The sequence below is a fragment of the Sciurus vulgaris genome, assembly GCF_902686455.1.
Source record: "Sciurus vulgaris genome assembly, chromosome: 5".
NCBI lineage: Eukaryota > Metazoa > Chordata > Mammalia > Rodentia > Sciuridae > Sciurus > Sciurus vulgaris.
This window is the reverse complement of record NC_136465.1, coordinates 156,114,696-156,125,797: the sequence shown is the minus strand read 5'-3', so window position 1 is coordinate 156,125,797 and position 11,102 is coordinate 156,114,696. Positions and strand designations below refer to the sequence as shown.

Below are 11,102 nucleotides of genomic sequence, written 5' to 3'. Positions count from 1 at the left end.
TATAAGATCAGAAGAAAATACACCAAAATAAAAACTGGTTTTTTTCTGATTATGGGGTTGCCTTTCTTACTTTCTATATTTTTGCTTTTCGATATTTCCCAAAAACCCATGGTGAAAATAGTATGTCGCTCATGGGCTTTGGAGTGCAATGGTTTGGATTATGGTTTCAACTCTGCTACTTAAATAGTTGTATGAATCCTCATTCTCATTTGTAAAACGAGGATGATGACAGAAGGACTCTCCCTAGGGTGACTGTAGGTCTGAAGGTGATCATGTATGCAGAGTGTTTAGCACAGGCCCTGCCATGCATTAGGTCCCCAGTAAATGCTAGCTATCATTATTGGTTATAATAGGGAAAAAATGTTTTATCAAGAGTAAGTACAGGGGGGCTGGGGTTGTAACTCAGTGGTAGAGCACTTGCCTAGCATGTGTGAGGCACTAAGTTTGATCCTCCTCACCGCATATAAATAAATAAAAATAAAGGATCATCATTAACTAAAAAAAAGAAAAAAAAGCAAGTACATGCCGGCTGTCATAGTGCATACCTGTAGTCCTAGGAGCTCACGAGGCTGAGGCAGGAGGATCACAAGTTCAAAGCTAGTCTCAGCAACTTAGCAAGGAAGTGAAACCTGTCTCAAAAAAAAAAAAAAAAAGTAAAAGGGTTGTGGATATAGCTCAGTAGTTATTCGCCCCTGGGTTCAATCCGCAGTATCCAAAAAAAAAAATCACAAAGACGAGTAAGCACAGAAAGACAAGTCCATCCAGATTTTCAGGGTTTAGTTCTACTTAGGCTGCTATTTACTTGATCCTTTGAATAATATGCAAATTCAAGGCATTTATATACTGATTGCAGAGCATTTTATGTCCACAAAGGGGCAATCATATACATATAGATATAAAGTACACACTGGGAGCCAATAAGTACATTTTGCTCTCTTTGTGTATTTAAAAGAATCATACCCAAGATAATACCAGTGAGAATGAGGAAAGAATTCAGTTACTGACTTTAGCTACTTATTACCTTAAGTCTGCAGGTTTTGATTTTTTTTTTTTTTAACCCCAGAGTAAAAGATAGTAATTTGTACCTCCTTTGTCCTGTCGGGTGGGTAGAAGGCCAGAGAATACAGTAGGCCACAGGGCAAAATTCCTTCAGGGTCATTAGTAGACCAAGAAATAGTCTGCTATGTCAGGATTCTTTTCAGTATAAAATTTAATATTATTTTAAAGGGGTTAATACAACTCTATATGATGTCATTACCAAAACCAGAGTTCTGCCCTTTAGAGAAATACCATGCATTCTAACAATGATTAGTCCTTTTTTTTTTTTTTTTTTTTTTTTTAACTTTGTGTGTGGTCTTTATTTCAAATATTTGTTAAAACACCACTATTATTCCTTAGGACAAGAGCAAAGATCACCCCCTGCAGAAACTTCTAAACTATGCACACACTTTACAGAACAGAGGCAACAACCCTTCAAGGAGGCTGAGGTTTGACCAGAGAAAGGAAGGTGCCCTCTGAATTGAACTACGGCTGTCACGGGGGGCCTATCTTGTGGTCACAGATTGCAGGCTCTGTTTTTGGATGGTTTGGGTACAGCATAAGAATTCCATTTGTCTTCTTGGCTAAAACCCTGGCTGTGGTGCCATTAGATCAATGTCACTCAAGTTCCTGGCTACCAAACTCCCACAGCAAAGAATCCCAAATGGAGAATCAGTTTCCTCCAGAAATCATTCCTATTGGTCGAAAAAAAGTGAGCTGCCCTGGAGTCAGTCTCCTGCGTTGTCTGGAGTACTGGGGTCTTCATTTGCTGAGCAGGCAAGCACTCTCAGAGACCCTGCTGGAAGCCATTAATGCCTTCCAGCTCTGTGCAGCCCTGGCACGAAGCTGATTATCATTTTTAAAGAAGAGTCCATCTTTCCTGCTTGCAGTAAAGCTTGTTTTCATTCAAACACTTCAGAAGTAGAGCAGAAAGAGGGAAAATTATGTGTTACTCTTATGATGAAGGAATCTTCTAGAGTTATGTTTAGAGGAATTAACTTCTTGAGTGCAAAAGTGCTTGAACTTCAGAGTAATAAATACTTTTTTTATTAACTTTGGCTTTAGCTTTCAATTCTTCAAATTTAGTAAGGAATATTTGTGTAAGCATATAGCTTTTAAGTAGAGAAGGACTAAGGTAGACATATGAGGTGTTATTCTAAAGTGTGAAGAAACACAAAGAACTTATATTTATTGTAACCTTGGGTGGCTACAGCCTTTCAATTTCTGTTACAACTCATCCATAGAACTTCAAAATGTATTAACACTTGAAGTTACTTCTTGAGCCCTGAGGATAGATGGTACAATATTTGGATACTGCTTAGAGAAGTTCTTCTGATGTTTCTGGGAACTGAATCCCCAATATGGTTTAGATCTAGAAATGTACCCTCCAAAAGCTCATGTTTTGAAAGCATGATACCCAGTGCAGGAAAGTTCAGGAGTGGGGCTATTAGGCAATGATAAAAGCTATCACCTCATTAGTACATTAATCCATTTGATAGACACGTAATTTGAATGGACGATTGGGTGGTAACTGTAGGTAGGTAGGGCATGGCTAGAGGATGTTGATCACTGGGGGTTATGCCCTTGGGAATTATATTTTGTCCCTGGCCCCTTTGCTTCTTTCCTTCTCCCTCTCTCTCTGTTCTCTGGCTATCATGAGCTGAGCAGTTTTCTTCCACCATGCCCTTCTGCAATGATGTTTTACCTCACCCCAGGTCCAGAGGAAAAGAGTCAGCAGACCATGTACTGAACCTCCGAAAGTGTGAGCCCAAAATAAGCACAGTGGTAAAAAGCTGACTAACACAATCCCTCTTTACTATGAGCTCCGTTATAGTGAAATTAGAGGTGAAGCAAACTGTGTCATACATTTGCCTTCTAAATTGCACCATAATCGTGTGAGATTTGAAATACAGATTTTTAGAAAGGTGCTTGTTTTTGAAACTACAGCACAGATGTAGGATTGGAAAATATTCAGGGTAATTAAGACCTAGCATAACACGATGCTAGAAGTATATCTAGCTTTATTAACAGGTCGAGCACACTGTACTATAGCATATATCTTGAGATTCTGCCTATAGAGATTTTTTAAGTCAAATTGCAGCTTTAAGAGATTGTAAGATTTAAATTTTTTTTTTTTTAGTTGTTGATGGACCTTTATTTTACTCACTCATATGCAGTGCCAAAAATCAAACCCAGTGCCTCACACATGTGAGGCAAATGCTCTACCACTGAGCCACAACCCCAGCCCCAAGATTGTGAGATTTTTACACCTGGTTTTCTAATTTTTGGTCAGTATATTTTCTTTGATTTTTAGATAAAAAGGCAGAAAAATCTGTAGAACCTTTGTGCTTTCAATTGCTTACATAAGAATACTAGACACCGAGAAGTTTAAATCTGCAATCCCAATGCAGTCATTCACCCTAACTTGCTGTATAACCTTGACGAGGTTAGAGTCTAGGGAATAATAAATTTTAATGTAGAATCTCAAGGGACTTCAGTTTTCTCATGTCAGAAAAGGAGGCTGGACTAACTTCCAAGATCTTTTCCTATACTGATATTTTATCATGAAATTACAAATTAGGTAAAATTATAATACTGATTTTTAAATGTTTATTTTAAAAGTCTGCCTCTCTTGGAGATTTTATTTCTACTATTGTTTTGACTGTCTTTTTATGTAAATGAGTCCTCCCTGGTGTCTGGATCTTGATGCTCTGTTGAATGTGAGGTCAGGGTCCCTGTGTACTGGACATGTCTGGCCTACCTTCTCTAAGCCAACTAGTCCAAAATGGAATCATTTCCCTAGCCAACAAATTTCCTGATTTTCCTATTATTGAAAAAGAGATTAGCCTTTTTTTTCAGCTAGTCAGAGTCAGAGCCACCGAGTCATTCTTAATTTCTCTCCAGTCTTCTGCTGATTCCATGATCAGTCACAGAGTAGACAGGCCAATCAGTCCCCTTTATTTTTCCTTCAGTTCACTTTTCCTCTCCATTTTCCCTATCATCATCTTGGTGTAGACCCAGGTGTCCTCACAGAGAAGACCTAAGCCTCCTCCTAGGTCCTCTTTCAAAATTTATTATGTGCCATCTCCAGATAATGACAGCTACGATTGTGTTACTTCTCAACACAAGATAGCCTGTCTCCCCAGTGCTCTTGACTGTTTGGCCCTACTTTCCTCTTTCTTCCCCATCTCTGAGGATCCCCATGACTTCTCCCCTAATAGAATCTGCCCATTCTCCTGGAGGCACTTTGTATATTCACACCTGAGCCCCCATCATGACCATCACCAGCAAAGTTGGCCCATACCCACCACAAAATTCATCAGACCCTACCCAAGTGATAGGCCCAGCTCAAGTTCATACTCTCCTTGTAGTTCTTGCAACCTCCTGAGCCCACAATGTTCCCCGTGCTGCCAATGCCCTACTTTATTTGCCACTTTTCATGTACAGCTTTATGCTTTTTAAATATTCTGCCCTAAGCTGTTATATTTTGTAAAATAAAAATTTCATTATAACAGTCACATGGTATTGCTGAAAGTTCAGAAACCAGAGAAAAATTCATCTCTAATATTTTGATATATTTCTTTCTGTACCTTTTTCATATGAATGTTTCTCCCTCTTCTGACTAAAGCATATATTCCATTTTGCTTCCTGTTTTTTCCCACTTGGTGTATCAGAAAAAAATTATAACAGAATAATAAAAGTCATGCAGGGGATGTCATGGGAGGGTGGAGGGTCACCTAAGTCTGTTGTCAGAGGAGAGAGTAGAAAGAAAGGTGTCATAACACTTAGTGTCAGAACTGAGTTTCCAAGAAACTGCCAGAGTCAGCCAGAAGGAGAGAAGAGGAGGTTGTCTATCTCAGAGACTGCAGGAAGTTCAGTGTGGGTGGCAAGGAGCCCATGGCAAGGAACATGATAGAAAGTTTGGGTGCCAAGCTAAGCAGCATGAATTCCATCTGCCAATGGAGAGGATCTATGGAATCTGTTAACAGATACTTGGGCCAAATACGTTAGTGAAATTGCTAACTTTTGACGACACATACAGCTCGTTGTCTTCCTGCTGTCCAACCTCCCCCTCTTCCTAATAGAATCCTGACTTGGTTAAGAGTGGCAGTGTGCCCAGGTGAAATGCTTAGCTCCCCAGACTTTCTTGTGGTTTGGAGAGGCCATCTAAGCCAGTTCTGGACAATTAGATATTAGCATAGGAGCTGCTGGGAGAGTTTTTAAAGACTCAATTGGCATATGCCTTTTTTTCCCCTTCTCTCTTTTTCCGTCTTTCTTGCCTAGAACAGGAAGGCAAGTCCTAGAGGCAGAGCAGCCATCTTATGACCATGAGGAAGAAAACCACACAAAGCCTGATGAGCTACTTGAACAGCTGCACTACGTTAGACCCTATACCTCCCGAGTCCTTGCTGGATGAGGAAAGTTAATCTCAGTTTGGCTAAGCTAATGAATTGGGTTTCTGTTCATGCAATTGAGTGCAATTCTATCAGATATAATAGTATAGCTCTTGTAGCTTCACATAAGATTCTGAGAAAGGCTAGTTAACTTTGTTTAACCTAATATTAAAATTAACTGACTATCTGGGGCTATAGCTCAGTGGTAGAGCTCTTGCCTCACACGGGTGAGGCACTGGGTTTGATGCTCAGCACCACATAAAAATAATAAAGATATTGTGTCCATCTACAACTAAATTTTTTTTAAAGAAATCACTTGATTACCAAATTCTTTTTCCTTAGAACACGTATCTCACTGAACACAAGGGTTCTGCAGAAGTTTGGGCAGGATACCCTTTTTGTGTTGAAGACGCTAAATCTGTAATCCCAACACGGTCACTAATACTAACTAGCTACATGACCTTGAGTGGGGGTGGGGGGCCTATGAAATAAGTGCTTTTACCAATGAGGCCATTGGTTCCAGGACCCTCCCTCTTCACTGCCTCTCTGGCTACACCAAAGAGGAAATGGAAAGAATGTACTGTGTACAATCAGACACCCGGGAGTTCAAATCCTGACTTGTCTGGTTCCTCAGCTGTGTGACCCTGGCTTAGTCAGTCAACTTCTCTGAGCTTCAGTTTCCTCATCATGTGGGTGACAACCACCTTTAGAGAGTCGCCGTGATGATTATACTTAACAAATTATAGCTGCTCATTCAAAGCTAATTCCTTTCTCCCTCCGGCTAGAGAAGATTTGCTGCTTCATATATTTTTTCATCTCCTGTAGAGTGCCTTTCATAGATGGAAAGCAGCATTCAGAATTAATCCAGGGTTACCACTTAGCTTCTGGCTACTGAAGATCTATCCACATCTAACTTGAAGATGGAATTTCAGAGCAGGTCAAAAGAGATTGTATGTACACGATCGACTTGCACTTTACTATTTTATGTTTTAGCAAACTAAAGTGCTTCCTGTGTATCTTGGACTTGTCTAAGCACTTCATAAATATTAGCTCATTTAAGATTCATGTTAATCTTATGAATTAGGCACTACTATTATTGCCATAAGGTCAATGTGGAAAGGATGCACAGAGAGGTTAAGTAACTTACCCACAGTCACATAGCTAGTAAGCTTCACAGCCAGGATTCAAACCTGGGGAGTCACAGCCCATAATTCATGCTCTTAACCACTACACTATTAAATGAAAGCCACAGATAAAAGGAATCACCCCCTACTGTTCACTATTCCTTCATCCTCACGAGGCCTTGTTGATTCTTTTCTGTATTTCTCTATATTAAGAAAAGTAATAATTTGTTTCAGAGAATCATTTAATCAAGGTCAGAAAAAGCAATATGTGTAGAAAGTTTTAGCTAACAGTCATTGAGAGGAAAATTGTTTACCATGTGTGTGGATACAGGGCTGTCAATAGTAGCTATCTCTGTAAAAACAACAGAACTGTTCCTGTTTAAATTTTCTAGGCTCCATATAATTAATTTGAACATGAGAGAGCATGCGTGCATTTTTTTTTTTCTTAAAGAAAAGTACTGGTTACCCTCTTGCAAGAGCACGTGTATTTTCAAAGGCCTCACTCCCTTCCTAGGAATGAGCAGCTGTAAGCCAGGAAGCACATGAAATAAGAAAGAGTGCCATTGGCAGGAGCCTTAGATTAAAGCTTAAGGAAATTCCCAAGATGATGTTCTTAAAGGGCATTCAAAGGGCATAGGCCAGGTAGAAAATTGATGGTGATGGATAAACAGTGATTTTTTTTTTTTTTTATCTGCAAACTCAGGTCCAATCTCCAGTATATTAATTACATGCTTATGTATGTATGACCTAACTCTGGCACTTGCATCTTCTCTATTACTTTCTCTTTGTGTAAATGGGCACAACTATTCCTGTTCTCTCCCACACACTGATGCTGCAAGGATAAATGAGATAATGTTTATAGTTCCACGGAGGAAGGATACGAGGTATACTAAAAATATCACTATTTGCAAAGTCCTTCCTTTCCTTGGAAAGTAGAGTAATGCCACATATGTGCAATGCTATTGAAGAGTTAAATTTTTCATTGAAGTTAATTCTTTTCTCTCCAGAAAATAGGTAGTTATTCCACTAAGGACTAAAAGTTTCTTTTAAAATTTTTAAACAATTTTTTAAAATTCAGCAATTTGAATTTGTTGATTTATTCTTTTAATTAGTGTGTATTGAACGCTAACCATATGCAATGTATTCTAATAAAATCTCCTCTGGTTATACAAAATATACTTTGCTATTTATGAATGACACTGTAAGACACTGGTATATGTAACAGGTATCTTGGTTGACTTCAAGCGTGGTATTAACCAACATCACAAAGCTGCGAAAGCATTTTTAGGCTACAGAGATAAAAGAACTAGCTCTAAGTTAAGGGAACTATTAGTTATGTTTATTCTATACTGATCAGACAAATATGGAGTTGAATTATAAGTATATATTATAAAGTAGACTGGAGTATACCTAAAAAGGGGTGATTAAGATGATAAAAGGTTTGGAAATCATGTCATATCATTGATTAAACAAATGCTTTGAATATGTCTCAGAAGACAAATTGGACTTACTCTGCATAGCTGCAGATTACTAACATATAGACAGTGGACCTAAGGTCACGTATAATTCTGAATACTTTATGATTCACTAGGGACCTCAAGGTATTGTACCAAGTTGTAAAATGGTGATGCCTTTATAGCCTTCTGGTGCTTTGCCTCTGAACTAAAAGGCCTTAGGTTGCTGTGAGTTTGGGGGTTTTGTTGTTGTTACTGATTTTGTTTTGTCCAAATGTTTGCTTTTCATAGTTTCCCAGTCCTCCTTATTACTAGGTTGTCTGGACTTATTCCTCTTTTTAATAGAATCCTGATTTACTTCAATTTATTACTTCTACTATGCTATGATCTAGGAAAACATCATAACCAAACATTAAAATTGCATGAAAAGGGACTGGGGATGTAGCTCAGTGGCAGAGGACTTGCCTAGCTTGTGTGAGGCCCTGGGTTCAATCCCCAGCAACACAAACACACACACACACACACACACACACAAATTGCATGAGTAATTTAAATGAGACCCTGAAAAGCTCTCCATGAGTATATTCTTTGGTACGTGGACTTTTTACTATTTTTAATTATTAAAGTTCTTTTTGGTGTTCCTCCAAGTTGTCAAGACTATTCTAGATCTAATTTTGCCAATTATATGACTTCTGAAAACTTGTTATTGAAGTTTTATAAGTTTGCTAAACTTATTAAATATTCTGAACCCGTTACTGAAATTTAAAAAAAAAAACATACAATCATAGTCAATGATATGCTTACCATTGAGCAAGATTTACCTAAGCTTTTCTTGGATAACATCTTCAAAATGAAAGTATAATTTGTAACAAATTAGGCTAGCTAAGCAAATTAAATTGATTAGAATGCTGATTGATTTTTCTTCTGAGATGGTTTATATATAAGGTATTAGTGCAGAATGTACAGATTCCTATAGAAAATGGGAAATCATTCTCATTTCACTGGTTTTCTTCTTAGTCTCTGTTCTTAGTATATAGCAATACATAACTCAATCAAAAATATTTAAGGAGCTGGGTGCCATCGTAACCACCTGTAATCCCAGTGAATTGGGAAGCTGAGGCAGGAGGATCCAAAGTTTGAGGCAAGCCTGAGCAACTTATAAAATAAAAAGGGTTGGAAATATAGCTCCCTGGTAGAATGTCTCTAGTTCAATTCCCGATACCAAAAACAAAGATTTAACAAACACATACTATATATCTGGTAGGTAATTTCAGTTAAGAATAATGAATATGGTCGGGGATGTAGCTCAGTGATAAAGCGCTTGCCTAACGTGTGCAAGGCCCTGAGTTCAATCCCCAGTACCGCTCCCCCAACAAAAGAATAATGAATATAAGAAAATGTTTTGTGTAGACTAAGTATAAGAAACTGTTCTACCATTAAAGAGCATATTGTTAAAATAAACAAGACCCAGTTATAGAGCAATCAAGGAAGTATATTATCTATGCAGGATTGTTGCAGATAGTTAATCCTTCTAAAATTTATAATAAGAAATGGAGTAGTTCTGTCTAAACACAGTAGACTCAGAAGTTAATAATAAATATTTTCTCTCTTTTTCTTTCCCTTAGCAATTGGGTTAATATTTGTGCTGAGTCCTAGGCTGTTACAATTTCCTATCACTTATTTAATAAAAAGCATAGTTGGAGAGGTGCTTCAGTGACTTATTATTAGAAGCCTATCTATTAGATATGAAGAAAGTCTCTGAATGGCCAATATTTGAAAATTCAAAGGACTTGTTTTCTAAATGGAAAATGGCATATGCATTGCTGTCACATACTGATTTGCCACTTCCTGATGTTGACCAAAAGAATAATTTTTAATGTTTCCCAAGTGGATTGTGCTCACCTCAATCCAGTTCCTCCCAGGAGAGATAAACTTCTTATATATTCATATAAGAAACATTATATAGTGATGTGTAAGACATTTATCTTTTCCCAGAGGAACTGGGTTGAGGTCATTATAAATAATATCTACATGTGACCCAAGCTCTGAATTATCCCCACCTGCAATACATACCATAACCTAATGGTATCTGTAAAATACTTAATTTTCTGGAAAATATTCAAAGGCACAAACTGAACACTGCAATACAAAATTGCATTCGTCTTAACTTTTGCCAATTTCCCTGAATGTGTAAGTAGAATTATATTTTCGCAGAACTTGCAAAAGTCCCAGACTCGAGTGCTATTTAATCTCCTTCCATAAACACCAGCCCTGAGCAATCCTATCTATCCTAATTAGCTGCTTGTGGTTGCTGCTAAATTTCTGCCCATGAGTTATTTCATAACATTATTGTTGCACAGCACACCATACTCTATAGAGCGAGAGTGCGTGGAAGGACCAAAGAATGCTTTGTAATCATGACCATAGACAAGGATGTTCTTCAACAGCCCACTAACTAATCCCGTGACCCTTTTTCTTGCAGCACCCTGAGTATGATTAAAGAACCCCTTTTGCACCTAGCTACACGCTCGGAACACGTAGACAGTGTTTAGCCCGGCTGCGCCCCCAGCCCTCAACGGCGGCAGAGAAGCAGCGAATGCTACTTAGTGGAGCGATCTCCGGGCCAGTACTCCGGACTGAGTTGGGGGTTCCGAACCCGGGTCGTGGGACTCGCGGAGAAGGGATGGCAGGAGGAAGAGGGAGGGCTTGTTTTGCTAGGGGACGTGAAAAGTAGGCGCTAGCCTGTTTCGCGGTTTTTTAAGCCCCTTGGCATGCCCTGACCTGATCAAGAGGGAGTCAACTGCTCTCAGGAATGTTCCGGGGGAAGGTGGGAGACTGCTTCCCAGGGGAGGCCTGTGGGTGCTGGAGGGCACCAGGGGGGTCACGCAGAGAGATGCTGGGCGCGCGCCGGGAGGGGCGCCAGGGCAGCTGGGGGCCGAGGGGAGGGCGCGCGCCCGGCTGAGGCGGGCGGGACCAGCCGGCCGCGGGGGTGGCGGGTCGGGGCGCGGTGGACCCCTCCCCGGGCGGCGACGGCGGCGACCCGGCCGCGCGGGCTGCACCGCCCGGGCTGTCAAGCGCGGGGGGCGGGCGGG

General features: G+C 39.7%; 1 pseudogene across 1 annotated transcript; it reads right to left on the bottom strand.

Annotated features, from left to right (window-relative positions):
* Positions 1 to 722: 722 nt before the first annotated feature.
* Positions 723 to 10,917, bottom strand: LOC306662432 (mitochondrial import receptor subunit TOM6 homolog; annotated as a pseudogene). The gene is made up of 2 exons (XR_013766663.1): positions 4,824 to 10,917; positions 723 to 4,597 (listed from the first exon to the last, which is right to left on the bottom strand). The product of XR_013766663.1 is annotated as a mitochondrial import receptor subunit TOM6 homolog (transcript).
* Between the last annotated feature and the right edge of the window lie 185 nt (positions 10,918 to 11,102).